We start from the raw sequence: 17943 nt of genomic DNA, 5'->3' as shown, positions 1-17943 counted from the left end.
AGTATAGAACTCGCACAATAAAAGGAGAGGATTTGTTAGAGACTAAAATCAACGCCAAGAATAAACAATCCTCTCATTTTTGTCTTCATCCACAAAGACAAAAAAATGATTGGCCTACAAACTAGAAATAGTTGGACGAGACACTAAAGGAATCAAAGGACACAACAAAACATATTGTAGAAGCACAAATAGAAAAATAGAAAGGGTTAATAGAAGAAGGTCAAATTGCAAGGTCAACAACATAACCCAAAATCTACGAAAGAAGGGATGCCAATGTCATGACTGTATTTCTTCAACAGTGTGACATTATGATTTCCATTCATGGATCATGATCAACCTTAAGGGAAACTTTGTAGCTTCGTCATAACGTAGATGAGGTTCTTTTGGTTTTCAATTGAACTTAACTCATGCGGAATTGAATTTCATTCGGCCATACACGTCGCCTATACGTGCATTTTTCCTCATATGCAACTCTAGCCGACTTGCCTCTGTTCTAGGCCAAGTCCTGAGGCTCAACCTTGTCCATATCCTAAGTTAAAAGTTATCACAATGTAACACCACATCTTTCTTCCTTATCTTGGTTCCCAACAACATGACCCCTACACTTCTACATCACTTTGAAACTTCATGAGGATGAGTTCTGACTCACCCCGCTCCAAAAATTTCCTACCTAACCCAGGACGTGACATGCTAACAATATATTTCAATTAGATTATGAGATCCATTGTCCAATTTTAATTAAAACGAAATAGAAATAAACTTTATAAATTCAAATCCATAAAATTTTTAGTAGAGTTTCCCTAAAAATTTAATAAAACAGACCTGCAAATGAAGTTTATAAACACTTGGAGAGAACTTATTTTAATCTCCAATTTTATCACAAATGTGCTTCATTGCACACATCCCCTGACCTGTTTAGATTTTCCAACCATAAATAACTCAGACATTTAAGATCTGGATACAAAAGCATTGTGATTTACAACCTACCAATACACCCAAATTGGACTATGTCATTAAAAGATAATAATTACTCAAACTACAAAACGAAGCATCTAAAAACGAATGCACATACAAAATGATTTGTGGTCAACGAGGTGGTGACAGATGTCAATCTCGATAGGTTGGCTGGAAACTCAATTGCTACTTAGTGAAAGGAAATTAGGAAGAAAGGGTCACCTTAAAAGCCGAATGAGTAATAAGTTAATTTAAGAAACAACTTTTAGGGAAACCCACTTTTTTCTTTTCTTTAGAAATGGAGATTAAGCTTAGCGTAACACTATGAACTTAATACTTGGCATGAATATAACAGCGTAAGGGTATGCAATAACCATAACTAAAAAAAACATATATATATATATACACACACATACACACACAATCAAGCTACAATAAATTCATTACTAGACTTACCAAATCTCTGTCTGTTTTGGTAGAGTAATTTCTAACGCACTGTTGGGGTTTGTGTTCTAAATCTCTTGGTTCTTGTTGTTTTTAAATTATATAGACAAACTATTTATTTAATAAAATAAGGAGTTCTTTTATTTGACATTTAGATTGCGTTAACTCAATCCAATAAACTAAGATCCAAGGTTATTTTATGTAGCTTGAATAGTATGCGGTAGGCATACAAGCGAATCATGTTCAAGTAATAACTTAAATAGTTTGTAGTATATAGATAAAGTTGAGTGTCTTATCCTAGTGATACTACGAATATGACTCACTTTGTAAATATTACAAGAGTTGCAAGTATTACAAACGATCTAATCCAAATTGTTCATGTGAAGATATGCGAATGAGGGTATCCTATACAAAGAGTTTGTATAAGACCAAACTACGAAATGATTAATCTCTCTTTATGACACTATTGATTGAAGAGATTAACATTTCATATGATGATCATAAGTAACTCGACCTCAATCTTGAGTGAGTTATGGACTCCTGTCTGTGAGGACAATTCTTTGATTTGTATGGGTGAGAGTGACCCGAATCGCCGACTCAATAACCTACTATTTTAGAGATTTGTTCGAGTAGGGAACTGGAAACATAGTTACACAAGATGGAGTTCACTCCTTCCCGTCTTTAGGGTAAGTAGATGAATTGCTTCTTTAAGTGCTGATTCCAAGTGTTAAGCAATGAGGTCTCACCCTTTCATTGGCTCGAGAGGAGTTTAGTTTATGGTTGGACTATAAACTGATTGTTCATTAGAGGGATCAATGATACTTAAAGAGTAAGAGGTATTATAGGGGTAGAACGATAATATGACCCAACTGTAATTACGAGCAATTCGTGAAGGTTCACGTAGAGTGAAATTGTGGGTCTTTAGTCATAGATAATGAATATTAATTAACATGATTGAAGAGTTTAATTAGTTAATCTCAGATCATTGGAGCTTCTAATCTGCGAGTCTATTAGGTCCCCTGCAAGCTCATTGAGGGTAATAATGAGGAACATTTGTTTTTGAAATAATTTGAAATGTTCAAATTAATTAAGGGATTAATTGTATATGATGCAATTAATATAACGTATATAAATATATTATAATATAATTTATTTTAAATGAGATTCAAATTAAACTATATAATATGAGATAATAATAATTTGTATATAATATGAGAGAATATTATTTTTTAATGAGATTCAAATATTAATTAATATGAATGAGATTCATATTAAAACTATAGGGTACGAGAAAGAAACATATTTTAATAGGAATCAAATATAAATTTAATTAAATATGTGATAATTAATTAATTAATTATATATTAAATTAAATTTAATATATATAAAATTAAATAAATAATTTAAACAAGATAACTCACATGGGGAATTATCTAATATGTGTGTGAGGACTCCTCCTCCAGTTAAAATACATTTTTCTCTCTGAATTGGGCGTGGATTGTAGAGAAAAGATACATGTATTTTGGTATTCTAAAAAAAACTCTCATATTCTTTGAAGAAATTCCAAGAACTTAAAAAAAAAAAGTTTTTTGCGAGAAATTTTCTTATTTCTTCCCAATCTTTCACAATATCATGGATCCCATCATCCGTTCCTTGCCAGAGAATAGCGGGGAAGATACTAATGGTAGTGTCCCATCGATTTTGTACGTGGAAGGAGTGCTTGCAAAAGAAATACCAAGAAGACAATCTTCAAGGGTGGGTTTCTCTGTCTTTCTATTTTATGTTTTTCTTATACTTAGCATGCTTAATACTAGTTAAAATGTATGCTTATCCTATACTGCATCTATGCATATTTATTTCTCTGATTTTCTCGAATTCCATACGATTTAAAAAATAGTGGCACCAACATTCACGCGCTTCTATACGGGATTCAATTCTTTCACGCACAATAGAGTAATCCATGTTATACGTGCACATAGGACAATCTATAACATCTATAATGCCTCAAGTTCAAGATTTGGAATTCAGATTTAGCAGTTAATGGCCCCGAAATTCCTCTGCATCCTCTATGACTTGGGTGCTCCAGTAATGTAATGCTTAAGGTCCAGGATTTGGAATCCAAATTCGGCATCTAATGGGGCCCCGACATTCCCCTACATTCCCTGCGGCCTAGGCACACTAGTATACTATGGAGACACACTTACATAGTATGTGGATAATCACTATGAGCACATAGATCTAGTGGTTTGAAAACCCATTTCAGCTAAAAACTCATAATTGTCATCAATTTTTAGAACTTCCTTTCTCATAGTAATCCATTGATTATTATCAACCAAAACTTTCTTATCAATCTCAATTTATATGGAAAATAGTATCATCTTAAAGCTAGTTGTGAAATCGACAATTAAAGAACACAAAAAGGAACGTAGAGTAGGGGAGATCGACACATAGATATACGTGGTTCACTAACAGTGTGTTAGCTACGTCCATGGGCAGAGGGAGAACAATATTATTTCGAGAGAATGTTTTCAGAATTACATCAAGAACGACGCCTTTAGGTTAGAGAGTTTATATATCACACTGTTCTAAACCCTAGGGTCAAAATCGTAAATAATTGCAAATAAATAAATATGCTGAATATAAAATTTGAATAGGTTTCGGGGGCGAACCCCCACCAGGGCATGCCGCCCCTATACTCTGGCTCAGCGAGACCCCCGTACTAGGTTGTTCGAAGCAAACAGATTCAAGGCATTTCAACAAATCTCCACCTTGACTTGAATTCTCTCCCAGATAACAGATGTATCAAATGCAACATAAATCAATATCGCCAGACGTACCCAGACTTCTCCCTCATGCCTCAAAGTATCCCACAAAGGAGACCACTAACAATTTAAAACATTCAGCAAGTCCAAACAATGTTGGAACTTGCCTTGTGGAACCAGTTTGGTGAACATATCAGCAGGGTTATCAACAGTACTAATTTTCATCACTTTAACTCTCTGCTCACCTCTTAAGAAGTAATATCTTACATCTATGTGCTTAGTTCTCTCATGATGAACTTGATCCTTGGCTAGGCTTATTGCACTCAAACTATCACAATATACAACAACTTGATCATGATGTAAACCAAGATCACCAACTAACCTCTTAAGCCATATTCCCTCTTTAGCAGCTTCTGTCAAGGCCATATACTCTGCTTCAGTAGTAGACAAAGTAACTGTAGGTTGTAAGGTTTCCAACTAACAACAGAACCACCCAGAGTGAACACATAGCCAGTTATAGACCTTCTACTATCAAGATCTCCAACATAGTCAGAATCAGAATAACCAGTCACCAAACACTCTGTGCAATTCCCATAAACAAGACCAACATCAGATGTACTTCTAAGGTAACGAAAAATCCTCGTAACGGCTTGCCAATGCTACTTTCCAGGTTGACCCATGAACCTGCTGACAACACTAACAACATGGGCAAGATCAGGACTAGTACAAACCATAGCATACATCAAACTTCCTACTACACTAGCATAAGGAACTCGAGACATGTACTCCTTCTCAGCTTCAGACTATGGTGAAAACTCAGATGTCAAACAAGCATTTACAGCACTAGGAGTATCTATAGGCTTAGCTGATGACATACAAAATCTGGACAATATTTTCTGAATATATCCTTTCTGTGACAAGAAGAGCTTATTCTTACCTCTGTCCCTATAAATCTCCATACCTAGAATTTTCTGAGTAGCACCCAAATCCTTCATATCAAACTCAGCACTGAGAAGATTCTTCAATTTCAGAATATCAGACTTGGACTTTGCAGCTATGAGCATATCATCTACATATAAAAGTAGATAAATCATCGAACCATCATCAGCTTTGTTGTGATATAACAACAATCATATGGACTTCTGTTATAGCCAAGTCTAATCATATAGCTGTCAAATCATTTGTACCACTGCCTTGGAGACTGCTTTAACCCATACAAAGATTTCTTCAACTTGCAAACATAATCTTCTTTACCTGGACACTGGAACCCATCTGGTTGGGTCATATAAATCTCTTCCTCCAACTCTCCATGTAAGAAAGCTGTCTTCACATCTAGTTGTTCAAGTTCCAAATTCTGATGTACTACTATAGCTTGTAACACCCTTATAGAAGTATGTCTGACTACTGGTGAGAAGATCTCATTATAATCAACTTCTTCCTTTTGTGTGAACCCTTTAGCAACAACTCGAGCTTTATATTTAATGCCCTCTGAAGGTGATATTCCCTCATTTTTTTTGAAGACCCATTTACAAGTGACAATTTTTCTCTCCCTTGGTTGTTTAACTAACTCCCAAGTCTGATTTTTGTCAAAAGATTCCATCTCATCCCCCATAGCAGCAAGCCATTTAGCAGACTCACCACATGACACAACTTCTCTATAGGTGGATGGCTCATGAGGATCCACCTTTTCAGCAACCTGCAATGCAAAAGTAACCATATCTTCAAAACCATACCTCACAGGAGGTCCAACACCAACTCTTCTAGTTCTATCACGAGCTATACTTGGTTGATCTACTCGTGATCTAGAATTCTCAGGCAAATTAACTTCTGACGTTCTAGGCACATTAATTTCTGGTTGCACATCAGTTTCTGTAGTAACGTGTTGATCTTCTCTACATTGATGTTGTAATTCATTCACAGCTGACGTGAATTGCATCTTCACCTGTTTATCAACACTATTACTTTCTCCCACATCACGTCACAAAAGGCTTTACATTTGAGTTAAGCATGGAATTTTCATCAAATATCACAATCCTACTAAGTATGACTCTATTCTCAGAAGGTGACCAAATTCTATATCTCTTAACTCTATCCCCACCCTTTTTAGCTCTTGGTTCTAATTTACCCTCATTAACATGATAGTAGACAGTACAACCAAAAACTTTTAATAAAGAATAATCTGCAGGCTTACTAGACCACACCTCGTAAGGTGTTTTACAATCAATAGCTGTGTGAGGTCCACGATTGATCAGATAACTTGATGTATTCACTGCTTCTGCCCAAAACTTTCTAGCCAACCCTGCATTAGAGAGCATGCATCTTGCTCTCTCCAACAACGTTTGATTCATACGTTCTGCAACCCCATTTTGCTGTGGAGTATTCCTAACAGTATGATGGTGAACAACCTCAACTTTACAGAACTCATTAAATTCATATCGACAGAATTCTAGACCATTATCAGTTCACAGCCTTTTGATCTTCTTCCTAGTTTGATTTTCAATCAATATCTTCCACTGCTTGAAATTCTTGAAGGCTCCACTTTTATGTTTCATCATAAACACCCAAGTCATTCTTGAGTAATCATCAATTATAGACAAAAAATATGTACTGCCTTCAATAGATTCAACTTTGGAAAGTCCCCAACAGTCTGAATGAATATAATCAAGTGTTCCTTTTGTACGATGAACACCTCTTGGAAACTTGCTGCGATGAAGCTTCCGAAATACACAATATTCACAAAATTCAAAATCCTGCACCTTATGCCCACAAAGAAGATCGTTTTTTGACAGAATTTGCATCCCTTTTTCACTCATATGACCAAGTCTCATATGCCATAACTTAGTCATATCATCCTTGTGAACGACTGACGATACAATAGCAGCATAACCTGTTATTATGGAACCTAATAGAAAATACAGTGTTCCACGTTTTATGCCTTTCAGAACTACCTCAGAACCCTTATAGACATACATTGCTCCACCTTTACCTTCAAAAATGTAACCCTTGCTATCAAGTACATTAAAGGATATCAAACTCTTCTTCATTAGTGGAACATGCCTAACCTCCTTTAAAGTGTAGAAGGCACCATTATGTGTTCGTATCTTGACTGAGTCGATTCTAACTATCTTGCATACAGCACCGTTAGCCATGCTAACATTCTCTCCATCTATTTGCTGATAGGTTGAGAACCACTCTCTATTTAGGCACATATGATAAGATGTCCCAAAATCAAGAACCCACACATCATCAGAATGTGGCTGTTCATTCACAATTAAAGCTAGATCTCTTTCAGAATCGATCTTGACTTCTTCAGAATCAATCTCAACTTGTGCAACAGAGGCGGATGCTTCCCTTTTGTTACTCTTTTTCTTCTTTTCCTGATTCCTTTTTATCTTAGGACATTCGGTTTTCCAATGCTCATTTTCTTTACAATAGTTATAAATATCATCTGATCTAGAACCCTTTGATTTTGAAGACCTTTTATTCTGATTCGACTTCTGCTTACCAGAATTCCTATGTCCTTTGCTTCTTGTAGTAGCTAACCTAGATGCATGACTTTCTGTAACTAAATTTCTTGCATTCTGATGGTTCTCTCTCATAAGCAACGTGGACTTTGTATCTTCTAAGGTCAAAGTTTCTTTCCCTCAAATATACGAGTCAACGAAAGTCTTATAAGACGGCGGCAAAGATGTCAATAGAATTAGGGCAGCATCCTCATCATCAACCTGAACCTCTACATTACGCAGATCTAATAAAATTTTATTTAATTGATCAAGATGGTCTCGTAGAGACGTACCTTCCTGCATACGTAAATGATACAAACGTTTCTTTAGAAACAACTTCTTGGTTAAAGATTTCATCATGTAAATACTCTCCAACTTCAACCAAAGACCAGCGACAGTTTCTTCATCTGCGACCTCGATGATGACGTCATCAGCCAAACATAGCATGATCGTCGAATGAGCCTTCTTCTCAAGAGTCTGTCACTCTTCGTCATCCACGGCAACTTTCTTTGACTTACCCGTCAGTGGCGCCCATAGCCCCTGCTGCTTTAGTAGGGATCGCGTCTTGATCTGCCATAAACCAAAACTGTTCCTCCGGTAAATTTGTCGATCTTTACGTTCACGACAGACATCTTCAATTTTCGAACAAATGCGGAAATTCGAAAAAACCCTAACAAGGCTTTGATACCAGTTTGTTGTGAAATCGACAATTAAAGAACACAAAAAAGAATGTAAAGTAGGGAAGATCGACACACAGATATACGTGGTTCACTAACAGTGTGTTAACTACGTCCATGGGTAGAGGGAGAACAATATTATTTAGAAAGAATGTTTTTAGAATTACATCAAGAACGACGCCTCTAGGTTGGAGAATTTATATATCGCACTGCTCTAAACCCTAGGGTCAAAATCGTAAATAACTGCAAATAAATAAATATGTTGAATATAAAATCTGAATAGGTTTCAGGGGCGAACCCCGATCAGGGCGCGTCGCCCCTGTACCCTGGCTCAGCGAGACCCCCGTACTAGGTTGTTGGAAGCTCCAGCAAACAAATTCAAGGCATTTCAACAAAGCATTATTTCACAAACTTAAACATTTTCTCCATCGACACTTAAAATACTCATGGGACATACTTAAAACAACTCTAAAAGTCATAATCTCCCTAAAGATTTGATGTTACTTAAAAGTGCATAAACAATCATTGGAGATTCATAATAATTTCTCAAAAGTCACAAGTAATTTCGATGAAAAATTCCATAAACTTTAGCTAAACAATAATTAATTTGTAGAATAACCATTTACTATAATTAGAACAATTCAAATTCTTCCAAAACTAAATATTCCTTGTTTTATCTTTAGTGAGCTAGCAAGGATACCTAATGGCCCTACAAATTAGAAACTCCAATGATACGAGATTAATTAATTAAACTTTATAATTAAATTAATCAACATTATTTAATTGTGGGTCACGTACTAAAGATTCACAGTCGCACTTTCGCACTAGAATATTTCTGTATCCATGGATATAGCCATTTATTGGTAAGTCAATCCTTCACGAATTGCTTGTAACTACAATTGGGTTAAATACCCCTATAGTTCACTCTTAATCCTTAAGTCCTACTGATCCATTAATGAACAACCTCTTTTTGGTCATACTATAAACAAAACCCTCTCAGGCTAATGAGAGATGGAGGCCTCATTGTTCAAGACCTAGAGTTATCACTTAAGGGAGAAATTCATCTACTTACCCTAAAGACGGGAATGAGTGAATTACATCTTATGAAACTATGTTTTTCAATTTCCTACTAAGACAAATCCTCAAAATAACAGGCTTATTGAGTCGGCGACTCAGGCCACTCTCATCAATACAAATCAAAGAACTATAGTAAGAAGTTCATAACTCACTCAGGATTGAGATTGAGTTACCTATGGTCATTCTATGAAATGTTAATCTCTTCAGTCGATGGTGTTATAAAGAGAGATTAATCATATTGCGGTCCGATCTTATATGAACTCTTTGTATAGAATACCTCCACTTGCATGCTTCCATATGAACGACTTGGATTAAATCGTTTGTAACACTTACAACTCTTGTAACAATTATAAAGTGGACCATATCCGTAGTGTGACCATGATAAGGCACCCAACCTTATTCATATACTACAGACCATTATAGGTTAATACTTGAACATGATCCACCTATATGTCTACCATAAACTATTCAAGTTACATAAAATAATGTTGAATCTTTCCTTAATGAATAATTGCATATATAAAATAATAAACCATTATTTCAAATAATTTATTAAATACGAGGTTTTAGGATATACATTCCAACACTACTGACCTATTTCAATGCTTACTATGCTTTATCCAGTCATTACAATGCTTATCTAAACAACTCGGGTGAGTATCGAGCCAACTAGAACTATTAAGCCGCACCAATGCTTCATGATGCCACCTTGAGTGTCAGGTGGTCAAGAACTTTCTCTCTCCTACTTGGACATGCTTATTGAGAACCAACGCATGGGCAACCTTCTAACTTAGGAATTTCCAAAAATCCATCCATCTAGATATATCGAGGCATGAACCCTCTCGTGTTTATGATGAGTCCAAATTTTATACCTAGTGTTAGCTTATAGCTATACCGAAACCTCTAGCCAAGGGGAAGAGTGCAACATCATGTCAGCACACTTGTGCCACCCGACACTATCCATGAGATCCCGTTCTTTATGGAAGATTCCCAAGACACTTTTCTTGAAACCTTCGCCTACATCATGACACACATGTGCCAGCTCACATGTGCCATGGGATAACTTACTTAGTTTATGAGACCTAGGAGTGGTGGATAGCTAAACACCATGACTTCTGTCAGGGGATCAATTCCAAAGAGGCAGTTTTTGCCCTTTATGCACATGGCCTAAGGTTGCACCACCCGCAAATATCATGTACATGTTGTCGGCATTGCACCTGTGCCCAACGTTGTATCATGCACCTATGACACACCGTGCATCTGCCTAGTGTTGCAGGCACTCAGTGTCTCTCGTTGTTAAGTACGTTGCCGCGTACATGCTTCTAAGCTCCTGTAAATCTCGTGTACACCTACCTACTTGCCCTGATGAGCGCATGCTTTGGAACTCTTGTGTGAGCCATCTGTGCATACCAACTATACGTGATAACCTCAAGTACATGGCATGGGTCACCTGCCCACGTCGTGCCATGTTTTGCATTAACCTCTAGTTAGCTTGTCATGTGCCAACCTGCTTGCCACGACACCTTGGACATATGTCTTGGCTAACCTAAAGTCAGCTCATTAGTGTGCTATATGTCCACTTGATATGGTTCACCTACCTATCATATGCTTCAAGGCTTGGAGGTTTTACATCTCCCTTATAGTACATTCAGAACCTCTTCTCTTATGGCACCCTTGTATATGGAATTGGCAAAGAGTCACTCTCCAGCATGAATGATTATCTGAACTTCGATTGACACGAAATCTAACGTGATTGCATATCTCATCAATATACATCTAATTCAAGCATTGCTTGTCAAAACTCTTGACGAAACCGCAACTTCCGAGGTCATGGCTTAGAGCCCCATGTGACACCCACTAAGTTTGTCATTGACACCATTAATGACATTGATGCTTCCTCTTCATGCTTATTGTTCAACTTAACATACTTGCCACTTATTTTGGCGTGTTGTTGAATGATACTTCATCCTCCTTGATTGTATCATAGCACTTCTCTCGACCCTTTGTATTTGCCTGACGTGTCGATACTTGCATATTGTCACTCTATTGTTTACACTAGTGGAGTCACAATCTACTATCTCAAGTATGATTGTGACACCAAGCAACTTTATAAGCAAAATAATGAAATAATTGATAATCATTTATTTCATTGTGTGATAATCATTTTGCACGGATGATTGATAGAAACGTCTTGCAAGTTGCCATTCATTTTTCCTTTAATTGTCTTTACAGTCTCATTTGGTCATTAGTTAGAAATTGCTCAGGAAAGTTTCTTGAGCTGTTAGAAACTTAGAACTGAACAACATATAATTAGTAATTAAATTTTAAAATTCAGTGCTTTTTTAAAAGATATATAATATGAATTTCATACATTCAAATAAAAAATCTACCGAGGGAGCTTCAACCACTTCTGTCAATGACTGTTTTTATTGACATGAAAGAATATTTTCCCGATTAAATGCATGTAAAAAAAAAAAAAGAGTACATGTTCTTTTTTCCTTTCAAACTTATATATATTAAGTAAGACTTTACTTTTAAGACCTATTGAACACACAAAAACTTTTTAAACCAAAAGTGAAGTACTTATTAGACAAAAAGTTGAAAAGTTTAAAACTTATTAGAAATTACTTTTTAACATTCAAGGATCTATTAGATAAAAAGCTGAAAGTTAACGAAAAATCACTTATAATTATTAAAGTAGATATAACTGCAAGTCTGCAACACAATTGAAGGAATTTTAAAACCATATATATAAATCAAATTAAATTGAAGTTGACGATTAAAACTAAACTAAGAATTTTAGAATCATAGAGAAAAAGATATGTAGTTTAACCTAAAAAAAAAATTTATAATAAAATAGCCAAAACATTTCTACTTTATCAACATTAAAATCTCCACTCTCACATCCCCATAAATTAACATAGTAACAATCCTATAGAAATTTGTCTAGTTTTCTTAAAACCTGTCGATATACAAAGCAAGGTATTTTGTTACTTTCATGGTGGTAATAGCAATACCATTTGTTTCCATAAAGTCATCTGTAAACAACAGGACGGCTGGATTTAGGCCTAATCTCAATACCCTCAACAACAAGGCCAACCTTAGCAGAAAAGCCTTCACCTCCATAAAAGTCGTTTCAACTTCATCATCTCCATCACCACTTTCAAACTCTCCCAGTTCAATTCCAAACCAACCACCATGTCTCTCATGCAGTTGTTCTAGCCCGGATATGTCCTGTGGCTAAGCTGTGCACTGCGGTGTTGCCGGTGTTGTTCAAATTATAAGGATCCAAACAAACACTTCTCTGGTGCTTTTCAGTGCCAAAATCCCCATTATGGCATTAGCAGGATGAATATCGAACCCATAGTAGCTATGTTGCATCATGTCGAACACAAAATAAACTGCATAAGTTGTTTTAGGAGACAACATTCTACAATTTACTCTTCCACGTATTTCAAGCCACCACACACTGAGCACAGCTACATCTGCAAACCTGATTCCTCAATCCACATTAAAAAGGTAAAGAATGAGAACAGGAAGGGAAAAAAAGATTGAGAATATGATTTGCAGAAATGTCAGACTTTGAAACCTCGAATCAGAATGGTGTTCCCATATCCAATAGTAAGAGGTATCACCCCAAGCCACCCAGAGGTCCCTTGCTCCGAGCAGTACGCATTTTACAATCTCCATTTTGTTGGATTGTGAGACAAAACTCCACATTGATGGATATATATATTTTCTTTTTGTTTGACGCAAAATAATGTCACATGTTTGACGACATTATTTTTCCCCTTCTCCAACTTGAAGTTGCATGGTAAATTTAAAGTTTGAACAATAATGGCCAATGCCCAAATTGATTTAGGTTACATTAATTTTTTTTGCCCCATACATACATACATACATACATACATACATATACATACATACATACATACATACATACATACATATATATATATATATATATATATATATTTCACGCATTAAGTTGATGATTGGGGTAGAGTGTGTGATTGGCCAAATAGAACAACTTTGAAGCAACAAAAGCACAATTCTTGTGCTGTCCGTGTGCGGTTGTGGGAAAATTTAAATACAAAGAGTATATTTTTTCTTTTGGGCTTTGGAAGTTTCTTTTTGTTGTAAATCCCAAGATACCAGATTGTGGTACTAGAATCAAATAGTTCGTATTAGGCTATTTGGGAGAAATTTGTGGTGCGAGTTTTGGAACCATTGCAATCTTCATTGTAGTAGAACCTACAGTTGCAGAAGACGGGACGTAGTCCTGAGTTTGGGGTGAACCAATATATTTTCGGTGTTGTTCTTTTTTTCCTTCTCTTAATTATTTCTATTTTATGATTGTTAATTTTTTTTTTGGCTCTAACTTGTGGAAGTGGGAATTCTAGATATAATTTAGTTTTCGCATTTTATTTATATCTAAGTATAAATTTCTAACAAGCGATATCAAAGATTTTTTTGGTTCATGAGTCATGGAATTATCAGAGTCAAGAGGTTTCGAGGGAATCATGAAATTTGATGGAAAGATTTTTGGGTATTGAAAGATGCATGTTAAGGATTTTTTAACTTACAAGAAATTGCATAAGACATTAAAGGAGAGACCGAAAGAGATTTCAGATGATGATTGTGAGAACCTGAATGAAAAAGTAGTTACAATCATCAGGATGTGTTTGTCAATGAATGTTGCTAGTCTTGTAGTCGATGAGACTAGCTAATGTAGTGAAGTTGATGGAAGCGCTTACAAATAGGTATGAGAAACCATCTGCCAATAGTAAAGCTTATCTTCTTAAGAAATATTTCAACATGCAAATGGCTGATGATGCTTTTGTTAATTCCTATATTATTGCGATTACCACTTTAATTAATTAGTTAAAATCTATTAAGATAGAATTTACTGATGAGATTTATGCTATTCAATTGTTAATGTCTTTACCAGATAGTTGAAAGACCAATTACAGTGTCTAATTCAATTGAGGATAACACTTTAAAGTTTTCTAGGATTTGTGATTTAGCTATATCTGAAGAAATTCATAGAAAGGACAGTAGTAAAGAATATGTTGTATGTGAAACCCGTATCTCAATTTCCCTACTTAAGCAGGTAATTAAGGGAATTAACTAAGTATGAGTTAAATCCTATGTTGAAGAGAAGGAAATTTCTAAGTGTTGAATAGATTTTCCTTAAGTAGTTTGGAGATAAGCCTTTACTAGTGGAATTTGGCTAAGTGTAAAGAAACCACGTGTTTGGTGTTAACGCATAAGATGAGGCTGAAGAAGAATGAAACCATGCGTTTGTAAGGTTGGACGCATGATTGGCTAATGCATTGGCAAGAGGCATTGCCTAAGTTGTTCATGCGTTGGGAATGCGTGAGCGAGAGTGGAGAGAGCGAGATGTTAAACGTAAGGCGCTAGGAAGACGATCGTGTAACAAATGAGTGACGCTATGCGATGAGGTAGGTATCGGGCTATATGATAGGCGTTAAGCACTACATGGTTAGTGCGGACGCTAGACAATTGTGAAGATGCGCATAGCGTTAAACGATGGGAAGTGATGCGCTAGACGATCGGGCTATATGATAGGCATTAAGCACTACATGATCAGTGCGGGCGTTTGACGATAAGCGTGAAAGCTAAACGATAGCGCTATGCAATAGCACTATACAATAGTGTTAAGCGTTGAGCGGGCACTAGACAATGAGCTTAGAAAGCTAGACGATGCGCTGACGTTAAGCGATAAACTACATGATGGCGCTAAACGATGAGCGTGAGCACTACAAGATAGGCAGAATACTAAACGATGGGTGTTAAACAATAGATGCAGGTGTTGGGCGATGATGCTATGCGATGAGCGGATGCGTTAGACGATAAGGCGTTGGTGCTACACGATAGAACTAAACGATGGGCGCGATAGCTAATCGATGGGCTATGCGCGAGATCGTTTACTAAACGATTGAGCTACACGATCGGGCGTTACTGCTATGCGATGGATGTAGACACTAGATGATTGGTTATAGCGAGAGATTCAGTAGACGATACAGCTAAGCGATGAAGTGCAAAAGCTGCACGATGGACTAAATGATGGAGCGGTGCTGAGGCTTGCGTTACGCAAGGCTGATGAGCTCACTCGGACAAATGGCTATACTGAGATGTGATTGAACTTGAGTTAGTAGAAGCTGGACGAATAAAGTTTCATGCAAAGGAAGTCTTATGAATGAGGAAGACAACTCAAGCAGGTGAGTGGCATAAGAGTAGGTGAATGGAAAAGGAAATAAGTGGTGGCAAAACATGGTACAAACACTTCAAGAGTAGGAGGTGTCATGTGTTGGAGGCTTTAAAAGATGAGAAGGATCATTTCTTTCAACCTATAAATACCACCACAAGATGTCTCTTCCATTTATAAGCCAAATCCTCTTCAAATAATACAAGGAAGAGTGTTAGAAGGTGGATTTAAAGGAGACCGCGTGTTGGGAGTAAGATTATGCGTTGGTCATGAAGATCCAAGAAGAGGAGATGTTATCTGACAGTGAAGTTGGGAAGTTGAGACCAGACTCATTCAAAGCTGAGATTTGAGTACCAACCTTGTATATATATGATATGCTTTTTATTTATGAGTTGAAATAGACTCTAGAAGTTGCTTACCACTCACTGAGCTTTGTAAAGGTCATTCTTTTATTTCATATTTTTCATCCCAGGTAGCGAAAGGTGAGGAGTTCCAGAGTGCTTCCAGAGTGCTGCTAAGGTCAAGGTCTGCCACAAGCCACAATCACACTTCCAAGATTTTAAGAGTTGTTGATTTAAACTTTGTAGTTAAGTCTTGGAGTTGTATAGACATTACATTGTTGTAATAAAATAGGCCTACTCAATCAGTTGTTGTTTATCTCTTTAACTTAAAGTTTATTGAGTGTAGTAAGGTAGAGATGGGCAATAGGTATTACAAAAGGGTGGTATCTGCAGTCCCTCATGCCTCTCCCTAGGCTCAAGAGGTGGGCTCAGGGTAGGGTGTGACATTTTAGGTTCAACTTTAGCAGTGATGAAAGGTAAAGGTAGTAGAGATTCTGAAAATGATGGGTCGAGTAGCAGTCATAAAATGTAGAAGAATAGGAATATAGAGATAATTATTGTGGAAAGAAATGTCACTTTAAAAATTAGTGTAGGAAACTAGAAGAGGACCAAAAAAGAAACCAGGAGGCAAAACAAGTTGAAACTGAAGAAGTAACGATAAATATGGTTGAAATTGATGAAGAAATAATTAGTGATGCTTATGCCTGTATTGAGAGTAACACACAAAATAGTAGCCATTCATTTGAATGGACAATTGATAGTGCAACTTCCATACATATAGCTTTAGATAGGAGTCTATTCACACATTTCACGTCAGGATATCATGGTCTAGTGAGGATGAGGATGGTAGAGTTTCCAAAATTGTTAGGATTAGGAATATTAATCTGAAGACGTAGTGTGGAGAAAAGTTAATACTACAACATGTTAGGTTTGTGCCTAGGATGAAGATAAATCTCATCTCTATTGGCAAATTGGATGATAAGGTTTACGTGTGTGAGTTTGGCAATCACCAATGTAAACTCATGTTAGGATCCCAGGTAGAGGCAATTGGCTGTAGAAATTCTACATTATAGAGATGTCGATTTAGTGTTGTAAAATGATCAGAGAGACGGTGGATACCAGATAAAGCTACAGATAATATGTGTAAAGGTATAGTTGAGCCAGTAACAATGATAGCTAGTTTTGACCAGTCAGATCGAGGTCCATAAGTTCAGAAGCAATTGGGAAGCCCGAGAGAGAAAGTTGATGGCTATCACGAATCCCCAGTTGTCAGACAATCGAATGAATTGATGAAGTCGCAAAATCGAATAAGAGCATCAAAGTAAAAGGCCAAAGTAGTTGCTAAGATCAAAGATAAAGTCTCCAACTTGGCAACAGGTTTGAAGGAAATAGTCAAACCACTTGTAGAATATGTCTTCTTCAAGAACAAATTTTCAAGATTGGAGAAGATGTTAATTGATATCACTTAGCTGAATGGGGAGTACGTGACTGTTTTTTATGTATGGGGGATAGTTCCACATAGCTTGTTCATACCTCGGGGCAAGCATTGATGAGCTACAGTTATTTTTTGATGGGTTCCCAGTTTTGTTACTTTGTTGATTTTACAAGTTTTTTTGTTGAACCTTGAAGTTTGCCAAGAAGATCAGAGATAACAATTGTAGTAAGAATTGAGTCTTGGAGTTTGTCAAGATGATGAATTTTGATGCAATGGGAGGCAAAACTGTCGTTTTGTCTCCAAGTGGGAGAATGTTGGGATTGTGGAGACAAAACTCCACATTGATGGTGTGTATATATATATATTATTCACGCATTAAGTTGATGATTGGGGCAGAGTGTGTGATTGACCAAGCAGAACAACAGCTTTGAAGCGATAAAAGCACAATTTTTGTGCAGTTCGTGTTCAACAATGGGAAAATTAAAATACAGAGAGTATTTTTTTTTTCTTTTGGGATT

General features: G+C 36.5%; 1 pseudogene; it reads right to left on the bottom strand.

Moving 5' to 3' along the window:
- Positions 1 to 12335: 12335 nt before the first annotated feature.
- The window catches only part of LOC120071988, a 29746-nt pseudogene continuing 24138 nt past the window's right edge, over positions 12336 to 17943 (bottom strand).

Source organism: Benincasa hispida, chromosome 2 (assembly GCF_009727055.1).
Source record: "Benincasa hispida cultivar B227 chromosome 2, ASM972705v1, whole genome shotgun sequence".
NCBI lineage: Eukaryota > Viridiplantae > Streptophyta > Magnoliopsida > Cucurbitales > Cucurbitaceae > Benincasa > Benincasa hispida.
This window is presented reverse-complemented; position numbering and strand designations above follow the sequence as displayed.